The sequence below is a fragment of the Adiantum capillus-veneris genome, chromosome 26, assembly GCF_014529385.1.
Source record: "Adiantum capillus-veneris isolate H3 chromosome 26, ASM1452938v2, whole genome shotgun sequence".
NCBI lineage: Eukaryota > Viridiplantae > Streptophyta > Polypodiopsida > Polypodiales > Pteridaceae > Adiantum > Adiantum capillus-veneris.
In genome coordinates, this window is record NC_140956.1 from 129,190,250 (window position 1) to 129,215,535 (window position 25,286).

At 40.5% G+C, this 25,286-nt stretch overlaps 1 pseudogene; it reads left to right on the plus strand.

Moving 5' to 3' along the window:
* Positions 1 to 1,575: 1,575 nt before the first annotated feature.
* Positions 1,576 to 24,398, plus strand: LOC147424194 (uncharacterized; annotated as a pseudogene).
* Positions 24,399 to 25,286: the final 888 nt, after the last annotated feature.

Below are 25,286 nucleotides of genomic sequence, written 5' to 3' on the forward strand. Positions count from 1 at the left end.
TCTGCACCAATTTTGCGTCCACAAATTGTGTGAGCTTCCATTATCAAGGAGTACAGTCACGTCGTGACCATTGATCTTCTCGAGGAAACGGGTAAGATCATGCTTATCAAACACTTTGGTGCTAAAAGTACATGCTACAAAGAGTCGATCTACTACAGAGAGTCGACCTGCTACATAGTCTTTTAAAACCTTTCTGAACCTTGAATACAGAGTCTCTTTAAAGACTCTGAACCTTTTTGAACCTGCTTGAGTCAGTAGCTAAATTGGACGGTAGGAGTTGTGAAAGGCTTCACTCAAAAACTATAGCTAGAAATATAAATGATGCCTTTGCTTTTGACCGTTTGAAATGCTCGCTTGGCTTTGCTCTGCTACTACTAGAGGATTGAAATGCTTGCTTAGCTTTGCTCGCCTAGCTTTGCTCGACTGTCACCATCGGAAAATTCTTCATGTTTTGCTGGGATTCTCACCAATTTGAACATAAGCTAGTGCACTAGCTGAGGGTGGAACACACGGTTGAGTAGTGTGGTTTGCAAGAAATCCCAAACAGATGCATAACGATCTAAGCCAACACGTGAGGGGGGGCACAGTTCATTGCAAACTGTGGGTATGGTTTGCAACACAACCTTGTTCCAGCAATTAAAAATCCTTGTCAGGCAGCACGTTAAATTATAGATATATGCTTGCAATACAAACGTATTAAAGAGGGCGCCAGTGATATTTTGCAGATCAAGCCAGGGACAAAGACTGCACAATGTGTAGTTGTTGGTCTGCAGTTGTGGATTTCCCTTAATGTGTTTTTGGGTTGCATTCAATGGGGTAGGTCTTTGGTTCAAAGACTTTTGATTTTTTTAAATGGTGGTAACTTTTTCATGTTTTGAAAGAGTCTGTAGGGAAAAAATGCACGTCTGTGAGTAGGCCAGCATAGTGTGTTGGTCGAGAACGCCCTTTGTCAATAGCTCAAGCCCCACCCAAGGTTGGGTACGCTTTTTTCCACTTCCCATTGCGCACAACCAATGATTTTTGTCTCTCTGGCTTCCACATCTACGTGCCCAAATGTGGGCACCCGATGTGTAAACAACCTAAGAACATCGAGGATCATAGCCCAATGGGTTTAGCTGTAAGTTATTGGAGGCCAAAACAAATGCCTGTGTGTATTATGGGCAGAGCATTGCAATTGCATATACAATGTTTTTAACATTTCAAGCTTGAACATCAAGTGAGTGTCTTTTGATGTTTCTCAAGGTATGCATGTGAGTATACACTACCTCAAGCCCACTTTGAAGTTTTAATGGAGAATTGTTCCAGTGAGAAAATCTTGGTGCTAGTTATTGGTTTTGACATGTTACTAGTTTTGATAGGTTTTGACATGCAGTTTTTATGCCAAAATCTAAGGTGTTTACTCTATGGCCTTGAAACCACCTTGATTTATGCAAAAGTCTCAGGTATTTATCTTATGTTGATTGTTTAGCAGAAGGTCAAGCTTTTCTTCTTCTTCTTCGTTCTTTGGTATTTATACATTTGTTATGGTTTTTTTGCACTTACAGTATATTAAGAGAGAGTTAGCAGTTGTAGACCATGGCTCCTAAATGCTCCATGAAAAAACCACAAGCGAATTGTTCAGGGGTATGACTCTACGGTCTGGGACTGTTCAAGGAAGGCAAGTTACACTTGAGGATGGTTCCTCAAGGGTTCTACCAATGAGTCTGCCAAAGAAGTCTGTGAAAAGAAGAAATCAATGTGTGTATGTTGATGATGAAGCGTGGTCCTTGGAAAGGTCTATAGATGGAGCTTCTAATAGCACTACTATCACTCCAAATACTATTGGTCCATCTTTTGCTCCCACCCCACAGACTACTCACACAGAGACCAATAACCAAGATGAAGAAGATGGCTTTTCAAATCATGACAGGGTTTTTGGGAAGAATGTGTCTCTAGGGTTGATGAATGAAGTCATAAGTCAATTTCATATATAAAAAGAAGTTAGAGCCCCCTTTTGTTCCCTTATGTACATTAATAGCTACAGATTTTGTTCGATGTGCAATTTCAGATGCACCTTGGTTGACATCCACGTTTGCTAGGGTTGGCTATGTCTCTTCAATGGGTTCTTTTATTGTTTCACTTAAAGTACGACATGGAGAAACAAAAAATTTGACAGAAGATACGATTGAGAACTGGGATCCAATATGGCAAAGACTCAATGCAGAATTTCAAAAGAATCTTGTGGGTGATTGGGTAGATCTTCAAGGCAAACTGTTTTTTTTGTGGGATGGTAACCAAGGTTAAAAACTTGGATGCGACGAATTGAAGAAGGCAAGTGCTTCTTTTCTCTTGTGTTTGAGTTTAAATATACATTGTTGCACTTGAAAATTTATTTTGGATGATGTTTCTTTTGTAGAGCACTCTGAGGATGAAAAATATCATGTGCAAGTTCGTTGTGAATTTATTAAGATAGATAAAAAGAAGGAAGCAGCGTTGATTTTGAGTCTTGATACAACAAACGAGTAAGAATTATATGGATGATTGTTGTTCAATTCTCTGGTTGTAATGTGCTTTTTCATTTTCTTATCCGTCAACTCTTGCTTTTAGAATTTCCCGGGCTACAGCTCCACCCAACTTGGCACATGAAGTATTTATGTTTCAGAAGTTTGGTAGACATAACCAAGGGATTGTGCCATGGTACTGTTACCATATACATGTGGTAGTGATGTGTGTGAACACACTAGGACCGCCGGGGCATTTTTTCCCTCTTTAGGAGGTTTTTCCCCCCATGCATTGTATACACGCCCATCACTCTAGAGCTATCTATCTTTCCATTGCACACTAAGTAACACACTCTCTATTGTGTGCCTTGAGCTTCCTTCATCTTCTCCAAGCTGTGTGCGTTTCTCTGCAACCCTAATTCCAACAATTGGTATCAGAGCAGGTTACATCCTCCCAGGCTTAGTCGCCAGCTGCTCTAGCACACGCCTGCTCACTTTCTCCGATTACAGTGAAGTTTGGCAACCGTTCGTAGGTCAAAAAATATTTCGAGCAAGCTCATAGAGCTCAGTTTGCTCAGATTTTTGGTTCGGGCTCATTTCAGCCTCCGTTTCCACTACAGACAGGTCTGCACAGGCAATTTCGTCATTTTGTGCAAAATTTCTGTGAGTGCCAATTTCTGCATAACAGGTGCCTTACAATCTTCTACGGTTTGTGCTATATAGCATGTGTTGTTCCCGCTCCATTTCTCCTATTTTCGGGCGGTTTTCACATCAGGTGCAACATTTACCATGGCTAACAACAACACAGATGTGTTCAAGATGTTTGTTGTTGAGGACAGGTTGGATGGGGACAACTACCCTATGTGGGCTTATATGATGCAACATATTCTTGTGTCAAAGGGCGTTTGGAACATTGTGCAGGGCATTGATGTACGTCCTAGTTCTGAGGATGTAGGCGATGTTGAGGATGTTGCAGGTCTTGCTGCAAGGATTTCTGCTATTAGATTTGTTTTGTCTACGGCAGAACAATCTCGTTGGGATGTAAAGGATACACAAGCTCATGCATTGATTGCGTTGTTTGTGAAGCGCACCATTGTTCCTCACATTCGTTCAGCAAATCTGCAAAACATGCTTGGAATATTTTGGTTGGTCTTTATGCAAGCCGCAATGAGGCTAAAATTGCTTTGCTGTGTAAAGAGCTGGAGTCGAAGATTATGCATGAGGAAGATGATATGGACACTTTCCTTGCTAGTTTCAAGGATATCAATGAGCAACTTATTTCTGCAGGTGAAGTCATTTCAGACAGTTCCCTTGTGCAAACTATTTTTGATGCCTTACGAGATTCTTACCAGACTTTTGATGCCTTACCAGATTCTTACCAGACTTTTGCTAGTACTTGGAGACTTATGACCCAAGGAAATCCAGAAGTTGTCAAGTTTGATGCATTATGCACATTGCTGTTGCAAGAGTCACTTTCCAAAACAAATAGGACTAGACAACGTGCAGTTGAACAGGCTTTTATTGCTTCTCAAAGAAAGGGTGGTAACAGCAATGCAGCCACTTCTTATGGTTCTGCTGCGAGTGGCAAAACTTTTGTTCTCAATGCTTCTGCTGGCAGCACTTCGTCTGGCAATTCTGGGTGATAAGGGCCAAAAGAAGATGCATTGTCATTATTGTAAAGCTAATGATCACTTGATCAAGTCGTGTCCTAGGTTGAAGGTCAAAGAGGCTAAGAAGAAAGAGGGTGGTTCCACTGCAAATGCTGGTCCACTACAAATGTAGCCATTGTTGAGTCTTTTGTGAAAGGAGACTGTGTTGCTGATGTCGATGCAGAATGGGCTTTTAGCTCAGAGTGCACTTACAATCCTGTTGTCCATGATGCATGCTTGTCAGTTGCTGCAGATTCACATGTGTGGTATTTTGACAGTGGTGCTACAAAGCACATTACCTCACATCGTGAATTGTTTACCTCTCTCGAGTCTGTCCCTCATGGGAATTCTGTCACTTGTGCCAACAATGACTCTTATCCAGTTCAGGGAGTTGGAAAGATTGTGCTTACTACTACTAATGGCAGTTCTTTCACACTTGTTGATGCACTTTATGTACCTTGGATCAAGAAGAATCTCTTTTCTGTATCCGCACTTGCTAGACTTGGAATTGTAGTCAAATTTGTGGAGTGACAGATGTACAGGTCATGATCTCAATTTTGGTGATGAAATTATTGCATCCGGACTTTTGTGACGTGGGCTGTATAAGCTCACTTTGTATGAAAAGTGTGGAAAAAATTTTGCAAATGTTGTTGCAGATTCAAGGGCTATTTCAGATGCAAAACTTTGGCATGCACGTTTTGGCCATGTGAATTTTGCTAGTGATAGCCGTTTTTCGGCTCTCCATAATTGCCATAGTAAGTTACTCCACCCTACCAAATTCACCCAAACGCTATGGCTATCCCTACCATTTCACTGTACATAGGCGTGTGTGAGTTAGGGGGCTTTTCCCATATCTTCTTAAAAACCCTCAGCTAGCTAGTCACTGGGCTAGTTGAGCCAAAAAAAATAAAAAATAAAAGTATATTATGGCCTCTTTGTGTGTAAATATTTCATTGTATATATGGCCTAAATATAGGGATTTTTTATAATTATTTTGGTATTTTATTTAAATATTTCTACTTAGGTGTGTGTTTTATTAAACCTATGTACACCTTCTTTCATTCTCTTACACCATAATTATATTTTTTGCCAATATGTACATACTCTAACCTCATATTTTTCCTTTATACAAATCACTCCCACATTTTCACCCTCACCCTCGTGAAAACAAAAAATTGATTTCTACTCATTGGTTACCTTTATTATATTATTTACTTGCATACCTTTTCCTCTTTCACCCAAAATAATTCAAGGAGGGACCATATCATATGATTCCAATATCTTTCCATATCCATAACTCCTCCATATTTTTATTATTATTTTTACTCATTATTCTAACACCATGTGCTCATTGAGCTAAAGTCCATGAATAGTCCATACACTAGTCCCACCATGTATATATTTCTTTATTCACCAATAATCCTCCTCCATGCATGGATCAAGGGAAACTTGGATGCTTTATATTATAATATGACAAAGGAGGGGCTCACTCTTGGATGCATTGTACAAATTCAACAAAGGAGGGGGCCACTAAAAGACTTTTGCAGGCATAAACAACAGGCTTTTTGGTGAGAATTTTGGTACCTATCTCCACTCCGAATTTGGAGTAGTGGTCAAAATAGAAAATGTAGCCCACACTCTGAGTAATCACCTCAAAAGTTTTCATGATTTTTGGAGCTACCAGCGGTGAGCTATGATTTTTTGAGTGGACCCCAGTCTGCCCACTTTTCTCACAAGTAGCCCTTAGTCTTCTCTCACCCTTCCACACACCTACTCACTCTTACACATCCCTCCCTCTCCTTCCCTCACTCAAACCTTCTCTCTCATCCCTATAGTTCTTTTATGAACCTCTACATACATACACCCTCTCCATGTCTCTCTCTATTGCTTCTATGTTACAATTTCATTTACCTCTCCTAAAAATATCTAAAATTCAGCATCTTAACCATGATAACTTCTGCAAATTGAGGATTTTTCATCAACAAATCCTCTTTTCATCGTGGTGGTCAACCGTGGCGGCGGCGTAAAGAAGCGAAGAAGAAGAAGAAGACCAACGGTCATTTTTTCCACAATCTACACAAGGGTGAGTTCAAGCTTGTTCAAAGCTTCACCATCTCAATGATTCTCTTTTAATTCACCCCTCTTTCTTCATCAAATCAACTCATCCTACCCATTGTAAATGTATCACTAACAATTCTAGTGATTATTACCACTAACAACTAACTTCTCTTGTAAAAATGCACCCACACTATCAACATATGGAGTAGGCAACCGCACAAGTAAACCAAATTCACTCACTCCCATGGAAGTTTCTCTCCTTTCACCACATCAATAATTCTCTTACTTGAGCCCACATCCATGTGACTCAAGAGAAAAGAGAGACCCCATTCTCATTTGAAATTCATAAAAATTCATAATCCTTGATCTTTCCTAATAAAATTGATTAGGCTTAATCCTAATCAAGGATTCTAAAACCTATAAATAGAACCCATTCCTCCTTGTAAAAGATATCACTATACCATTGCACACTAGATTGAGCGTACCACACGCCAGTTCTATCTTGGTTGTAAAGAGAGAGTAAGCTTTCTATACACCATCACCTTGGTGCATAGAAAAGCTTGAGCTAGTTTGAGTGAGTGCGAGTAGAAGATATTCTTCCTACCATTGTTGTATCTGCCCCAACATCAATGAATTGGTATTTTTGGGTGCAATTCATGTCCAAAGGCTCACGCTTCTCCTCCAATTTGGCTTGGCAAACTCATTCAGCTTCATAAGGTGACTTGTTTCATTGAAGGTTGTTGTTTTGTTGCTTGTGATTCATTGGCTATTGTTTGGCTACCATTGTAAGAGGGTGGATGGTGATAGGGCTCCCATAACCCTAAGACAATGTGCTAGTGATGCTATAACCAAATCTTGTCAATTGATTCCGCAAGCTCTAAGTTCCTTTTTGTGCAAAATATAAAGTTGAAGCTAAGTTGTACACCATCTCTCTCTCTCTCTCTCTCTCTCTCTCTCTCTCTCTCTCTCTCTCTCTCTCTCTCTCTCTCTCTCTCTCTCTCGTGTTTTAGTGTGTGAGAGTGTTCCATTGGTGTTAGGGTTAGTGTAAATTCCTTGCTTGTTTGTGGGTTGCTCTAACGATTCTCCTCTTTTGCGTCCTAGTTCGCTCTTAAACTAGGTGGTGCCCCTTGTGTAGTTGGGATTTGGCTGTGGGTTTTTTGTTTTGGTTTGTGTTGTGTTGTGCCCCAGCCCCATTGAGCAGCACGGGAGCCTTGAAGGGTGTCTAGAGGTTGCTCTTCTTGTTGCCCGCCCCGGACCGCCTCAATTTTGGTGCCCCCACTGAGGAGCGATTGTGTGCTTAGTGTTGTTGTATTGCATGAATGCTTGAATTTCAGCATAATCAAGTAGATTTTATGAATCATGAAAACATGTATGACCGAGTTTAATTTCAAGGAAACAAAAATTGATCTAGAATATGGTTTGGATTATGCATAACATAAGAAAGGAAAAAAACATTTTCACATAAAAGTCTAGAATTCATGTTGAAAGACCTTTCAAAACTTTGTGTAGTTAGTTGATGATTGTTTGGAACTAATCTTTGTGTGGTTCTAGCTTGAGAGACTATGACACGCTATACCTTTGATGATATCCCAATCTTCTTCGGAAATCCAGAAGAAGATGTTGATGATTTTCTTGCTGATTTTAGAATGGTTTGTCATATCCTTGGTAAAAGGGATGACATTGAAAAAGGGGATTTTCTATTGCTATGCCTTAGAGGCAACGCTGAGAAATGGTTTTGGAGTATGTCTTCTCAGATTGAAGATGGATATACCCAAATTTCCAAAGCTTTGAAGGCCAGATTCTCTAAGGTTCCAACAACGGAGAAAGCATGGGCTTCACTACGGAGACTTCAACAACATGGTGAAGACTACCATGCTTATGAGGATATTTTTTCTCGTCAATGGGAAGGATGTGGATTTAGTTCTACATTTCTAGATTATGTAAAAATGGATCAATTTATTTCGGGTTTGTCTCCTTTCCTAAAGACTAAGGTTACTTGTAGTGGACCCTCTACCTTTGAAGAAGCGGTCACTATTGCCCGAAGGAAGTTTCACAAGTACTTCTACATCAAAAATGGTTTCCATCATGCTGGAAGAACCAACCATCATGAAAGTGTTTCTATCAAGGAGTCATCTCCTTTGCCATACTTGTCTCCTTCTACTCCGACAAATGTTGAAGAAGTTACTTACATGCCAACTGATTATTCAAGTGCTAAAGTGTGTGGCCAAGATTCAAATGTGGAATCTCTTTCTTCTACCTTTATCACAAGCATGCAAAAATCGACACAAGATATCTCAAATGGCATTGATGTTTCAATAATGGATACATCCAACCTTTTGGCGGAGGATCAATTTCTAGTCCGAGCACACGAAGCTTTTGTGCAACATGACTCTATGGAGAATGAAGACCTTGAAGGTAACCTTGATCTTATGGAATGTTCTGAGAGTGTATCTTGTCTAAAAGAAGAGAGTGAAGAAGAAGATGAAATCATAGGTGGAGAGATCATAGACCACATTGATCATAAAGAGATGATTGTGTACATGGAATGCCAACTCCAAAACAAAGTAGAAGAGTGTGAGTTGAATCCATGTGAGGATAATCTTGAAGAAGTGTTTGAGGATGTTGAAAAGCATTGGTATGACCCATGTATGTTAAGCATGGAGGAACCTATCATGCAAGAAGCCAAATGTTTCACAAAATCAAACAGTATTCCATCAACCTTTGAAGTGGTACGATGTGAGGAGTTACAACCTTGCCAAAGGGGGGGCTTATAAGGGGATGAAGAACATGGGAGAGTAGTAAAAGATAAAATCATAAAAGGAAACTATCAGAAGGGTATCATTCTCTCCAATGGTGTTTTAGTGGGTGGCTCTTCATTCATGGGACAATCTCTTAGCAAGGAAATCCAAGCTTTTGAAGCCCCAATCATCTTCATATTGGATTTCACCTCTTCAAGGTCAACTTATCCTCTCTTCACATATACCTTTCATCGGGGACACCATACCTTCTTAAGCGAAAGAGGACATGAATACTTGGTGATAAACGGATGTTTCCAAATCTTCTTCATTTGGTTCTTTGGTGTATGGAGGTCGCACATTGTGATGCTTCTGGTCTTCATCATAGATGAAAAACTTGTTGATTGCTACATGTGGATATTTCATCAATCAGTACCAAAATCTATTCTCTTCCAATGTATTGGAAGCAATAGAAACCTTTGTCTATTATCTACTTATGTGGTAAACTATTTACAATATCTTCCAATAGCAGCTGGAAGCATGGATCAAGATTTCCTAAATCATGAAGGTCATAGAATTTTTTACTTGTTGATGAGCCTACCCAGGTTGAATGAATTTTAGAGCTACAGTTCAAGAATTTTCTCATACAAGCTCTTGAAGATCGTAGCAGATACATCAACTTTACACAGGAGGAAGAGCAACCAATCTTTTATATCACATTCATAGTGATAGATGCAATGATGGACAACACTAAAATCTACAAGTTTCTTCAACCGAAATCAGTAAGTGATTCCATACCATACATCTCGCTTTGGGAAAGATATTTCAAGATCTTTGATCCTGGGGGGTGCTTATGGAAACTTTCTCAATGGAGGAGGTTTACTCCGTCACTTCATTTCATCTTGCTATTGGTTCGGAGAACCTTCCATATCACACAAGGTTTTTTAATCATACAACAAAGGTTCTTCAAAGATAAGAGCAGACAAAGACAAACGTTACATAATATACATGTTGTATGATCGGATAAATGGTACATGAATGTACAATTATCTAAGGGGAGGGCTAATGATAGCCGTTTTTCGGCTCTCCATAATTTCCATAGTAAGTTACTCCACCCTACCAAATTCACCCAAACGCTATGGCTATCCCTACCATTTCACTGTACATAGGCGTGTGTGAGTTAGGGGGCTTTTCCCATATCTTCTTAAAAACCCTCAGCTAGCTAGTCACTGGGCTAGTTGAGCAAAAAAAAATAAAAAATAAAAGTATATTATGGCCTCTTTGTGTGTAAATATTTCATTGTATATATGGCCTAAATATAGGGATTTTTTATAATTATTTTGGTATTTTATTTAAATATTTCTACTTAGGTGTGTGTTTTATTAAACCTATGTACACCTTCTTTCATTCTCTTACACCATAATTATATTTTTTGCCAATATGTACATACTCTAACCTCATATTTTTCCTTTATACAAATCACTCCCACATTTTCACCCTCACCCTCGTGAAAACAAAAAATTGATTTCTACTCATTGGTTACTTTTATTATATTATTTACTTGCATACCTTTTCCTCTTTCACCCAAAATAATTCAAGGAGGGACCATATCATATGATTCCAATATCTTTCCATATCCATAACTCCTCCATATTTTTATTATTATTTTTACTCATTATTCTAACACCATGTGCTCATTGAGCTAAAGTCCATGAATAGTCCATACACTAGTCCCACCATGTATATATTTCTTTATTCACCAATAATCCTCCTCCATGCATGGGTCAAGGGCAACTTGGATGCTTTGTATTATAATATGACAAAGGAGGGGCTCACTCTTGGATGCATTGTACAAATTCAACAAAGGAGGGGGCCACTAAAAGACTTTTGCAGGCATAAACAACAGGCTTTTTGGTGAGAATTTTGGTACCTATCTCCACTCCGAATTTGGAGTAGTGGTCAAAATAGAAAATGTAGCCCACACTCTGAATAATCACCTCAAAAGTTTTCATGATTTTTGGAGCTACCAGCGGTGAGCTATGATTTTTTGAGTGGACCCCAGTCTGCCCACTTTTCTCACAAGTAGCCCTTAGTCTTCTCTCACCCTTCCACACACCTACTCACTCTTACACATCCCTCCCTCTCCTTCCCTCACTCAAACCTGCAATTTCCATGGCTTCTCCCACCCTCTTCATCATTACCCTTCTCTCTCATCCCTATAGTTCTTTTATGAACCTCTACATACATACACCCTCTCCATGTCTCTCTCTATTGCTTCTATGTTACAATTTCATTTACCTCTCCTAAAAATATCTAAAATTCAGCATCTTAACCATGATAACTTCTACAAATTGAGGATTTTTCATCAACAAATCCTCTTTTCATCGTGGTGGTCAACCGTGGCGGCGGCGTAAAGAAGCGGAGAAGAAGAAGAAGACCAACGGTCATTTTTTCCACAATCTACACAAGGGTGAGTTCAAGCTTCTTCAAAGCTTCACCATCTCAATGATTTTCTTTTAATTCACCCCTCTTCCTTCATCAAATCAACTCATCCTACCCATTGTAAATGTATCACTAACAATTCTAGTGATTATTACCACTAACAACTAACTTCTCTTGTAAAAATGCACCCACACTATCAACATATGGAGTAGGCAACCGCACAAGTAAACCAAATTCACTCACTCCCATGGAAGTTTCTCTCCTTTCACCACATCAATAATTCTCTTACTTGAGCCCACATCCATGTGACTCAAGAGAAAAGAGAGACCCCATTCTCATTTGAAATTCATAAAAATTCATAATCCTTGATCTTTCCTAATAAAATTGATTAGGCTTAATCCTAATCAAGGATTCTAAAACCTATAAATAGAACCCATTCCTCCTTGTAAAAGATATCACTATACCATTGCACACTAAATTGAGCGTACCACACGCCACTTCTATCTTGGTTGTAAAGAGAGAGTAAGCTTTCTATACACCATCACCTTGGTGCATAGAAAAGCTTGAGCTAGTTTGAGTGAGTGCGAGTAGAAGATATTCTTTCTACCATTGTTGTATCTACCTGTTAACCCTCACGGCACACGGACACCCATCACCTACGATGGACGCGTATTATGTATTTGGTAGAGTCAGGTACCGGGCTTGTCGGACCAATAGGGAAAGGTAGAGTGATCGCCGATGAGAGACGCACTTTAACTTGGACATTCAAGGGATTAGTTGGTTAAGCATGGGCGCCCAAGTTTGAATGGGGTGAGCTCCTATAAAAGCCAACTAAACCTAATTTTTACTCATTCTCTCATTTGTGCAATTGAAGAGTGCTCTTGCTCCATCTCCATCTTCTTCTTCTTCACCTCCTTGTGTGTGTGTGTGTGTGAGAGAGAGAGAGAGAGAGAGGGAGAGTGTGTGTGCGATCGAGCATTACGAAGGCACGACGGCGGCGAAGCGGTTGAGCGCGGCACGACTGCAGCTTCTTCTTCATCGCGGCGAGGAATCCACCACGAAGGCGAGCGTAGAGCGGTGAGGGACACACCCTTTGTTTTCTTGAGCTTGCTAGTTTAGGCTTGTTGTGTGCTTGGAGCCGTTTGTGGCTCGCATACGGTGTATTGGCAAGTCCCTTGCTTCGACAGTGCGGCAAGGAGCGCACATTTTTGGCGCCGTTGTCGGGGATATGCCCTACACTAAGCTCGGTTAGCACTTTACGCTTCCTTGTGGTGCAATTTCTATCATAGGAAAGGCAGGGAAGGAGTGTGTGGAGATTTCTGTTTTTTGCGTTTTCTGCAATTGCTGTCAAGTTCCAATTTCTGCTATTGTTTGCGTTTTTTCAATTTCCGCAATTTCTGCATTTTCAAGTTCGGCGTTTTCAATTTCTGCAATTTTCTGCATTTCTGCGTATTTTTAATTTTCTGCAATTTCTGCATTTTCTGCAATTTCTGCATTTTTTCCTGCAATTTCTGTAATTTTCTGCAATTTTCTACAATTTCTGTAATTTTCTGCAATTTCTGCGTTTTTGTACTTTTTGCATACCTGCGTTTTCAATTTTTGCATTTCTGCACAAAAAAAAAAAAAAAGTTTTTTATTTTTTCTCCCCAAAAAAAAAATAATTTTGGAAAAAAAAAATTTAAAAAAATAAAAAAAATGAAAAAAAAATAATTTCGGAAATTAAAAACGCGAGCGAGCGGCTAAATTTTTAGAAAATAAAAAACGTGACTCTTAAAACGGACGGGTTGGTTTGTATAAAAGATAGATCGGGATCGGGATCATTTTCCCAAGCCCAAGCCCAAGCCCAGGCCCAGGCTTCAGTCCTCAGTCCTATGATATATACTAGACTCACTCTTATATATATACCCTACTCCCTCAAGAGAGAATGAGAGCATGTGGGACAAGTCCTCCACTCTCCTCCTTTCTCTTCCCACTTGCACCCTTAGACTTTCTAGTTTGGGCCTAGTTCCCTACTGGAAATTGACAGTTTTAGGGATTCCGAGGGCATAGAGTGACCAAACGGAGGGCTGTAAAGCACGGCACGACCCTCTGACCGATACGCTTGTTTTGAGCTATCACACGGCCCATTCCACGACACGCTCTAAAAAATCTAGCAAAAAAACAATCAAAAAACACGCTAAAAACTAGTCACAAGGCCTCCTAGAGCAGCTTTTTGACACCTTAGGGTATCAAAAGCACATGCACTTACGCTCTGGGCGGGTGCTAGAACCCGAGCATATTGAGGGTGCCTCTGTTCATACGGATACCCATTACCCATCCACGATAGGATCTAGACCCTCAGCGGGGACACAAGGTAGCACCACCCAAGACCCTAAAATAGCCGCTAGTGATTCCTCCTCCGACTCAGAAATCATGGAAGCATACCCTACCCAAAACACTGAGAGAGAAGGCCATGCACCTCCCGAAGCTCCACAGCCTAGTACTAGTATGTTTAGCCGTTTCATGGAAACATTAGGTAGAGCTACTCTCTCGGAACCTGATGCAAATGAAGCACACGAAGAGGATGGGTTGGACTCTGACACACCTCTACGATACCCCATTGAGTTAAATAGTGCCTATGGAAAAGTGCTATATAACGCCTTATTGGACACGGGTGCTAAATACAATCTGCTATCCTATGGGGTGTGGTGTCAGTTAGGGAAGCCACCTCTATCTGAGAGTATTATCCAAGTCAAGGGTGTCAACAAGAAAAAAACTGCGGTTTTTGGAATCTGGCACACTTCTGTCAGTTATGACAATGGGGTGGTAGCTCAAGACTTTTTGGTCATGCCTACTGGAACTATGGAGGGTAATATAAACCTAGGCCGCACGTGGATGATAGCCACCAAATGCACTATTGATTGGGGGACTGGGGGTGTTACAACGCAAAAACCAACTCTTAGCCCTACCACTCAAGCCATAGTCCCTGAGATATTGCCCAAGGAAATAAAACCCAAGACATTGCATGTCCAGGAGGTTGAACCATACGTCCCCATAGCCCAACTCTCTAGAGATTCAACTAATGTAGTTGAAAGAAAGCTTGAGACACACAAGAACCATCCTAATATAACAGAGAAAACATACAAGTGGGTCCCTAAAACCTCTGTAGTGAGCATGGTTGATGCAAAAAAACGGAAACCTAGTAAGAACCGTACCACTCACTCCAAGAAATGTAAAGAAACGCTGCGTTGGATTCCTAAACGACTATTGGAAGCCCAAGGATACTATGAAGGAAATGATCAAATCTGGGTGCCCAAACGTAAAGTGTACTCTTACCTGTCACCTGGCCCATGTAAACCCAATCCTGTGGCTCCAAAACAAATTGAAAATTGCGGAAAGGAAAAAATCATGGAACGTTACACACCCGTTCTAGAGCTAGTTTGGGTACCAAAGAAAGAACGATTTGTCCCACCTAGCTCAAGAACAGGGAAATCAAATGAAGCTTCTTGCTCTTCATGTAGTTCCTATACGCAAATAGAAGCTTCGACACAACCTCCACCTACCACTGTACATATCCATCCAAGCACGAAAGAGTTTGCACCTTCCGGGGTAAGTTCACCACCTACAACAACGTTGCAAATAAAATCCTGGGAGAGTACCTTACCACCCTTGCAGCTTGACGAGGCACCTAGGGTAATAGAAAACTACTGGCAAAAATCCTCACCTATTACCAACTGGAACAATTGGTTTCAAAGGGTGACAAGCTCATTTCAAACGGTATGATCTACCCAAGGAAGGGGGGAGTGTTTGCTGACAGTCATCATTCATTTGTTTCCCTCTCAACCTTTTTCCCTGACCTCTCAATTCCAATCTTAGGGAATGTACATATAAAGCTTTATACTCACAAAAAAAAAAAAGAGAGCAAGAGCAATTAGCAAACGAGTATGCACATTAAAGTCAAAACATTGACTCAGACCTACACATGTCACATTTGGTACAGTGAAACAGAAACCTATGCCATAAAACACCTTTGATCCTCATCACTTGAGTGATGGAGGGTAGGTAAGATTAGTACGATAGGAGTGTTTTTGTTTTAGAGTTGAGTGATTAGCAAAGTTCTCTTTTCCCACTAATGTGCCTCCTGGAGGTATTCCTTTTGTTTCCTAGTGTGTACAGGAACGTGTTGCTATTGATAGTATTTGGACCTTCATGGAACCTTCAAATCAAGCGCGACCATCAACACAAACAGGTGTTTCTTGTCCATTAGCATTGCCCTTATCTTTTTTGCATCCATGTTTGTCTGCTTTGATTGTGATTGGTAGCATAATATTCAGCGCATTGGCTTAGTATCAAACATTTAATTCAATGTAATGTTTTGTCATAATCACTTGTCTAGGTTTAAAAATCAAGCAGTCCGACTAAGCTAGTTTGACCAAGCTAGGTATTAGAAATCTTCTCTTAATACCATGGGGAATGCCTTCCTAATAAACAATGGTTACTTAGGTTCTTAATCCGATTTAGGCAGCATTGTATGAAATGTACTAGGGCTTTCTAGTGGGCTTAACCCTATTGACCTTTAGCGTAAGTATTATAAAGGGAGTTTACTAATGTGATGAGCCTGGGGAGGGTAACAGTGTTATATGACCCCCCAAAGTTACAAAATTAAAATGATGAAAATGAACAAACAAAAAATCAAAGTGCCACAATGTAAAATTTTAAGCTGGAAGAGAAATCTCAGCTTGATTTGGTACTTCACTCACATGTATCGCCTATGGTACTAGAGCCCTAGAGGTTCCCAGTGTGGGCGCTTTTCCTTGAAAAGCAAAAAACCCAAGGCATACAAAATAAGCACACACATCATAATTGAATCAATGTGAAAAGACCTTGGGGGGTCAAAGAAAAAGTAATCAGTCAGGCGATGATTTCATGAGAAATTCCTTTTATGGTAGCTTAACTACAAGGTTTTCTAGATATAGCCTCTAGTCAGCCCTTGAACATGAATACTTGGCTCTCGCGATTAAACAACTTAATTGACCACAGAAAATTAAGAAGCTTACCCATGGTATTAATATTCGATCTCTAGTACCTTTCGACCGTCAAATTAGCGACCCCAGACTTGTTTAATTTTTTACCTTTACATCTGTTTATGCATTTGATTACATTGCAATTTAATGTTCATTGCTAACAAATTGTTTGAAATTCTTTGACTAATCAATTTGTCTACCTAAAACTGCATATGCTTTTTAAGAGAATGCAATTACTGTGCCAATGTTGTTTGATTTTGCAGTGACTGAAGAAGGCTAAGGACATTCATCTCAAATGCTCTTCCACCTCGACGAACCAGCTTCAACTCAATAGCTTCCGAGGACGGAATCTACATCAGGAAGGGGGGCATGTTAACCCTCACGGCACACGGACACCCATCACCTACGATGGACGCGTATTATGTATTTGGTAGAGTCAGGTACCGGGCTTGTCGGACCAATAGGGAAAGGTAGAGTGATCGCCGATGAGAGGCGCACTTTAACTTGGACATTCAAGGGATTAGTTGGTTAAGCATGGGCGCCCAAGTGTGAATGGGGTGAGCTCCTATAAAAGCCAACTAAACCTAATTTTTACTCATTCTCTCATTTGTGCAATTGAAGAGTGCTCTTGCTCCATCTCCATCTTCTTCTTCTTCACCTCCTTGTGTGTGTGTGTGTGTGAGAGAGAGAGAGAGAGGGAGAGTGTGTGTGCGATCGAGCATTACGAAGGCACGACGGCGGCGAAGCGGTTGAGCGCGGCACGACTGCAGCTTCTTCTTCATCGCGGCGAGGAATCCACCACGAAGGCGAGCGTAGAGCGGTGAGTGACACACCCTTTGTTTTCTTGAGCTTGCTAGTTTAAGCTTGTTGTGTGCTTGGAGCCGTTTGTGGCTCGCATACGGTGTATTGGCAAGTCCCTTGCTTCGACAGTGCGGCAAGGAGCGCACACTACCCCAACATCAATGAATTGGTATTTTTGGGTGCAATTCATGTCCAAAGGCTCACGCTTCTCCTCCAATTTGGCTTGGCAAACTCATTCAGCTTCATAAGGTGACTTGTTTCATTGAAGGTTGTTGTTTTGTTGCTTGTGATTCATTGGCTATTGTTTGGCTACCATTGTAAGAGGGTGGATGGTGACAGGGCTCCCATAACCCTAAGACAATGTGCTAGTGATGCTATAACCAAATCTTGTCAATTGATTCCGCAAGCTCTAAGTTCCTTTTTGTGCAAAATATAAAGTTGAAGCTAAGTTGTACACCATCTCTCTCTCTCTCTCTCTCTCTCTCTCGTGTTTTAGTGTGTGAGAGTGTTCCATTGGTGTTAGGGTTAGTGTAAATTCCTTGCTTGTTTGTGGGTTGCTCTAACGATTCTCCTCTTTTGCGTCCTAGTTCGCTCTTAAACTAGGTGGTGCCCCTTGTGTAGTTGGGATTTGGCTGTGGGTTTTTTGTTTTGGTTTGTGTTGTGTTGTGCCCCAGCCCCATTGAGCAGCACGGGAGCCTTGAAGGGTGTCTAGAGGTTGCTCTTCTTGTTGCCCGCCCCAGACCGCCTCACTAGTTTGCTGCGTTTGCAGAAATCTGATATGGTTGCTTTTTTGCCGCCTCTTGAAGCACTTGTCAAACATGTTTGTGAAGGCTGTCTTTTGGGTAAGATGCAGCGTTCTAAGTTTCCAAAGGATGGTTCAGTTCGGGCCACGTGCAGGTTGCAGCTTGTGCATAGTGATGTTTGTGGGCCAATGCAAACTCCGTCCTTGGGCAATTACCTGTACTTCGTGACTTTCATTGATGATTACTCCAGGCGTGCATGGGTGTTTCCGCTTAAAGCAAAGTCCGAAGTTTTTATGTGCTTCAAACAATTTCTAGCTATGGCTGAAAATGTCTCGAAATGTACTATGGGCACCCTCCATTCTGATCGAGGGGGGGAGTATATGTCTCATGAATTTACTGCATTTCTGGCTAGTCGTGGATAAAACACCAATGTACAATGCCTTATACACCTCAGCAAAATGGTGTTGCTGAGAGGAAGAATAGGTCACTGACGGAAATGGCACGATGTATGGTCAAAAGTCAAGCTTTGCCGCATTCTTTTTGGCTTGAGGCCATCATGTGTGCCACTTATGTACTTACCAGGTGTCCTATGAAAGCTTTGCAGTCTATTACTCCATATGAAGCATGGCATGATAGAAAGCCTTCTATTGAGCACATGCGTGTTTTTGGTTGTTTGGCATATGCTTTGGTGCCACAAACACAGCGCAGAAAATTGGATGATAAGGCTGTCAAATGTATTTTTGTTGATTATAGTGCTGAAAGCAAAGGTTACAGGTTATATCATTCGCAAACAAAGCGTATTTTGGTTTCACGGGATGTAGTGTTTGTGGAAGATTCTGTTCAGCCCTTGCTGTCATGTACTAGAGACAGTAATGTAAGCTCACGGGACATTTATGACACTTTGTTGCCTTTTTTCAATGGTGGAAATACGAATGTAAGTTCCAATGAGGCAAATGTACAGCCTATGGAGGTTTTTGAAAATGTTACAGATCAGCCTATTACTAATGCAGATGTACATGATATACTTGGTGAGGCAAGGGCTGAAAATGAGCAGGCTAGAGATATGCCAAAATGGCTGGTGCACACTTTGCGTGACAGTAAATTGGATGCACCTTTGTCTAGTCGTACTCGTTCACGCTCTCGCCATCATGCATCTTATGCATCAAATTGTTATGCTTTGGTTGTGTCTAGCTTACATGATGTTGAGGAAACTCTGTCTTTTGATGAAGCACAAAATTCAAGAAATTGGATGGCTGCCATGCAATCAAAATATGATGCCCTTATAGAAAATGACACATGGACTTTATGTGATTTGCCTCCTGGCAAAAAGGCCATTGGTACGAAATGGGTTTACAAGTTGAAACACAAGCCCAATGGTGAGATCGATTGCCATAAGGCTCGCCTTGTTGCAATGGGTTATGCACAACAAAAAGGCATAGATTATGAAAAGACTTTTGCTTCCACTTGTCGTATGATTACTGTGCATTGGCAGCTCATTTTGGTTGGGATGGACATCAATCAGACATCGTTACTACTTTCTTGAATGGTGACATATTTGAGGAAGTTTATGTAATGCAGCGCCTAGGGTTTTGTCAAGAAAGGACAAAAAGACAAAGTGTGCAGATGTAAGAAGGCTTTGTATGGGTTGAAGCAATCTCCTTGTGCTTGGTATGAGAAAGCTGACACTCATTTGGTCAAACAAGGCTTTCGTAATAACAGTCCAATAGAAAGCACATTGTATGTCAAGCGTGAGGGTGATGTACTTCTCATTGTGGTTCTTTATGTAGATGATTTGCTGATCACTGGACCAAATGAGAGACATATTGCTGAATTTAAGGCTGATTTGAACCTACTTTCAAGATGAAAGATTTGGGGTTGTTGCATTATTACCTGGGTATATAATTTAAGCAGTGTGATGGTGGTATTGCCTTGTGTCAGAAAAGTTACATAGAGACATTGCTATGTAAGTTTGGACTTGAGGATTGCAAACCTATTGCCACTTCCATGGAAACGGGTTTAAAATTGAGTCTTCATGATGCTGGTGATCTTGCAGATGTCATTCTTTACCAATGGATGCCTCATTTATGTATGCAACACGAGGCTGGATATTCAGTTTGCAATCTCACAGGTCAGCAGATTTATGCATAGCCTAGGGTCTAAGCATTGGCAGGCTGTCAAGAGGATTTTCCGCTACCTTAGTGGCACTTTACATCTTGCCTTGTTTTATCCCAAGGGGGGATCATTGCCGCCAGACTACATGCTTTTTCGGACTCAGATTGGGCTAGTTATTTTGACACGCGAGTGTCCACAAGTGGTTTTTGTTTCATGCTTGGTAGTTCATGTATATCATGGTTGAGCAAGAAGCAACCTACTGTGGCCACTTCGAGTTGTGAGGCTGAGTACAAGGCAGTCTTCACAGCTATGGTTGAGTGTGTATGGCTCAGACGCCGTATGGCTGATTTGGGTGTTGGACAGGACACTACCAACACTATCTACACTGACAGTCAGAGCGCATTGGCAGTTGCGAGGAACCCAGTTTTTCATGCTCGCACAAAGCACACTGAGGTACATTACCACTATGTCAAGGAGAGGCTCTCAGCATGAGAGATCAGCTTGGCTTATGTGCCAACATAGGACAACCTTGCAGATCTTTTCACAAAGGCATTGTCTTGTGAGAAGCTTGAAGCTTTCCGCAAAGCTTTGGGCTTACTCCCCTTTGTGGACTGATCATGTCCTCAGGGCATGGCACTTCCCTTTACTCTTGTGGCGGCTCTTGTTCACCGCATCACTCCAGGGGGGATTTGTTACCATATACATGTGGTAGTGATGTGTGTGAACACACTAGGACTGCCGGGGCATTTTTTCCCTCTTTAGGAGGTTTTTTCCCCCGTGCATTGTATATACGCCCATCACTCTAGGGCTATCTATCTTTCCATTTCACACTAAGTAACACAATCTCTATTGTGTGCCTTGAGCTTCCTTCGTCTTCTCCAAGCTGTGTGTGTTTCTTTGCAACCCTAATTCCAACACGTACTCAACGCCATGCATTTTGATTTCTCAACTTGTTTGGAAGGTATGTCATGCCCAACTTGTTTGGGATAATAAGTACATTTCTTTAAAAAAATTAAATTGCAACTACTTTGAGAATGAGTATGTCTTCAACTACTTTGAAGGTGCCTTAGTTGAAGGTTACAAGTTATGCATGAGTCCATGTTTTCAAATAAGCCTTTATTTTTCATGTGGGAAGTCTATTCAAAAGTGTCAAGTTATGGATTGGGTTACGATTTGTATAATGTCCCAAATTCCCACGTGGGATGCCTTTGCAGATGTGGCAAGTTATGGATGGAATTTTGGTTTGAAATATGCCTTGAATTCCCATGTGGGATTCCTTTGCAAAGGTGGCAAGTTATGGATGGAGTGATGGTTTGAAATATACCTTGAATTCCTACGTGGGAAGCCTATGTGCAGACATGGATTTGTTTGTGTTGTGTTGCTAATGGCTCATAAAAACATTGTTAAATAATTGTCTTGCTTTGAAGGGGAGATGGGAGTCCTTTTTGGCTGATGAAAAGAGAAGGCTTAGAACTTTAGGTCTTCTTGGGGAGGATTTCAAAAAAATGAATGAAGCTTTAAAGAAGGAAGAAGAAAAAATGAGAGATAGCAGATATAAGTACCTTTCTATTGCAAATCATGTACATGGTGAAGAGTTTTTTACTATGCTATTTGACAAGGATTGGCATGACAAAATAATGGTAGGGATCACTCGGGATAAATTATACAGCTTGTACGCTGCAAAGATCACACTAGAGAGGCATGTTTTATTTCATCTTACACTTTCATGTGTTGTTTTGATGTGCATTGTAATTAGTACATTAATTTTTGGATCGACGATTGTAATTCAATAGACGCAAAGAACTTCCTCACATGATGATTTTGACCAAAGCTAAGGACTCCAAGGGAGGTCATTTTGCAGACTATAAGAAACTTAGAGCCTACATGATGAAAGAGACCTATTGGCAAGGAATGTTTGGTGAAGCTACAATAATTACTGCTAAGTTTGAGGTGGAGGGCCCTTTGTTGCCAAAAACATTTGAGGTCTTTTTTAAGGCATCTAGGAAGACACATGTTTCATTGGCTTATACTCATGTTTTGGCAAACATGAAGAGTGCTTCAGATTATGCCTCTTTACCCGAAGTGATGCATGCAAGCAAACGTCTTGTGTACAGGTATTGGATTTCTTGAATACTAATTTCGTTTCATAATGATTTATTTTATTGTCTCATTTTTATATTGATTTTTCATTTAGATGGCTATTGAATTGTATGCGGCTGAAGATGATAGAGTCTATGCCGGAGGATGTACAAGAATGGTTAGATAAAGAGGATGAGAATACTATGTTCTCGTCAACGCTCTTGGAAAAGGGTATTACACCTTGGGAGTGCTCTCATTGTCCATGGTGGTTGGAGTATCCCCTAGGTGTTATACCAAAGAGAGAGCAAGAGATTCATGCTCGTAAGTGAACTACAATCTCTTGTATGAAGTACTATAGTTTGGTTAAAATAGAATTTTGTTGATCTTTTTTTGGTGAACTTTTGTATGGAAAGGTTTTTTGGAAGAGAGTCCCATCTCTAATGACGGTGTAATCTCACCCCAAGCTACATACATTGAGCCATCCACCAAGCCATCCTCACGTGCAAGAAAAGGTAAAAAAAGTATGGAAAAACCCTCCCAATGTATGATGTAGATGCTGATGTTGAGGAGGAGAGCTTTCCAATTTCTCTTCCACCAAAAACATCCACCTTAGCATCAAAGTCTTGCTTCTCTGAAACTATTATGAGTCGTTCTCTATATGAGCGGATGCCAACAAAACGTACCACAGGTAGACGTTCTTTGCTTGTTTATTTGCTTTTTATTACTCTAATTAATTATTGCTTGCATTAACCATTAACTTGTCCTTTGGTTTTCTAAGCATTTTTTGAGATTCTAAGCAATTGAAAATTGCATTTTCATGTTTAGGAGAGGACTTTATTACATGTGTGGATGCTTTGTTATTGGATGTGGAAGCAATTGATGACCTAGCATGGCATACATAAGACTTACATATTTCTCTAAAAAATTATATTACCATAATCTACTCTTACCATAATCATTTGTTTGTGTTAGTATTGAAATGTGGTTCAAGAAAACGCCAATCTATGATGGCCGCCAGTATGCCTTAAAGGGGGAAATCTCCCAATATGTGGCAAGGTTGATCTTTGCAGACTTCCTTACGTCCATGTTAGTTGATGGTATTCACAATTACACTACAAGTGAACATTTTTTATGTCATATGGGAGGCTTCGTGTTCGTTATAGAATGCATATATGTTATGATGTAATTTTTCATTTTAACTTGAGTGTGTAGGTAATGTAAAAGTTGTTCCTGAGTGGAATCACTTTTCCACTGCCTTGACGAGTGGTGTCATGGAAATTGCCGATGTTCACTTGGCAGACGAGGGTTTCTTGGTAACTTTGTCTCTTGCGCAACATTTGGGAGATCTTGTCATGCAAGCTAATAGATTTAGTTTGAATCTCCATCACTCATGGACTTTGGTGTGTGATGGGGGATACTTGCACCCAGAGACTGGTGAGCAGGTGAGGTTGCTTTCTCTATGTGAATTTTGCGTATGAATTTAGAGTTCTTCTCTTTAAGTATTTGGTCTCTCCTTTCATAGGTAATGGATCTCACTCTTGGTCTATTTTATCGTAAGAATGCTCAAAACATTACACCTCATTATGGTAGAAAGGCTGGGGAGGATATTTCTCCTGAGTTCTTTCCGGCCTCAAGAAGCTACCTCACAGAGTCTCCACCTCATTCATGTAACGATTACATAAGTTTAGTTGGAGATTTGCTTCGAGAGGGAGCAAAGCGTACTGAGACTTTTTACAGGTAACTTTCTAGCCATGAACTTTTGTGAATCAGGACACACATCTTGATAGTTCTATGCAATCTCTTGTCGTTAAACTTTGATTATTATGTTTGACACAGTTGGCTGCTAGAAACATTCACATATGAGGACGACCATGTTATAGACATCTTTGCTGGGTGTGGTGGCTTGGGGCTTGCTTCATCCGTCACTGTCTAATGTTAGAGGGTGATTTCTTTGTCTTCTCTAAGTGTTTAGAGAAGAAAGTTTGTGGTCCTCCTCCTGAGGAGAAAAACTAGTAGATAGTTACTTCCATTGGTGGACAATTATTTTTGTGACTTGACTCTATGTATTGTTTGAGATAGTAGTTTTTTAATGCAACGAGCAACATATGGAGATTGTGGGTTTTTCCCTTGTCCCCACAAGGGGTTTTTCACCCACAATCATGGTGCCTTGATTTGGGATGATGTTTCATATCTCAAATCGAAGATCAATCTATATGTTGTTCAATTATGGGAAAAATGTTGTGTTTCTCATGTCATTATCTTGTTCTTGCCAATGCCTACTCAATAATCATCATGTATGTGTGTGTGTGTGTAGGGGGGGAGGGGGTCTCTCTTAATCCTCTAGACTTGCATATCTCTCTCTCTCTCTCTCTCTCTCTCTCTCTCTCTCTCATTTTCTCTAATTGCTTATAGCATGAACAAGATAAAGACTCATTACTAGAGTAGACTTCAATTTTCCTCAACGTTTCTACATTAGCCATCGCTAGCGAGTAGCCAATTTCAACCTTCATCATTAAATTTCAGCATTCTCTCTTTGGATCAATCCTAAGGTTGCAGATCCAAGCAGATTCCCTTAGCATTTTGCATTCAGCCCGTAGCCTTGCAATATCAAGTATCCATAGCAAATACCCCTCAGCATCGTCACAATACCAAGCATTTCTAGCAAGTACCCAACAACATCTCAACATCTAGGATCATTGTAACAACATTGTGCAAGTAATGAAGCTAGTATTCGCTTTGAAAACAGGGGACCCTTGGGGTGGTCGGAACCCGACATGCCGAGTTGTCTCTCTTTTCTCTCTCCTTCATTGTGTTTAGTTCAAGTTTTCTTTTCAAGTGAAGTTAAGTAACCTTGTGTTTGTGTGGAGTACTAGATCCGAGCTAAATCCTTAAACACTTCCACTGCATCTGACAATATATGTGCCTTTGAAGCATAACTGAACCAGCCATTTAAAAACCAGCTTCAATCAATCTGCGCCATCTTTTTGAGATGTCATTGTGCGTACGTGTCACTGTTATTAAAACTGTTCACTTCTGTAAAAGACACATCGTGCATATTATAAAGAAACTTACATATTCCAAACTGAATTGTTTGAAAGTATGCCCTTCCAACCATGGTCAGTCATGATTTCAGCAAAACAGCAATAAGCAACTATCTTAAAACACTCTTCCCATTTACCATACA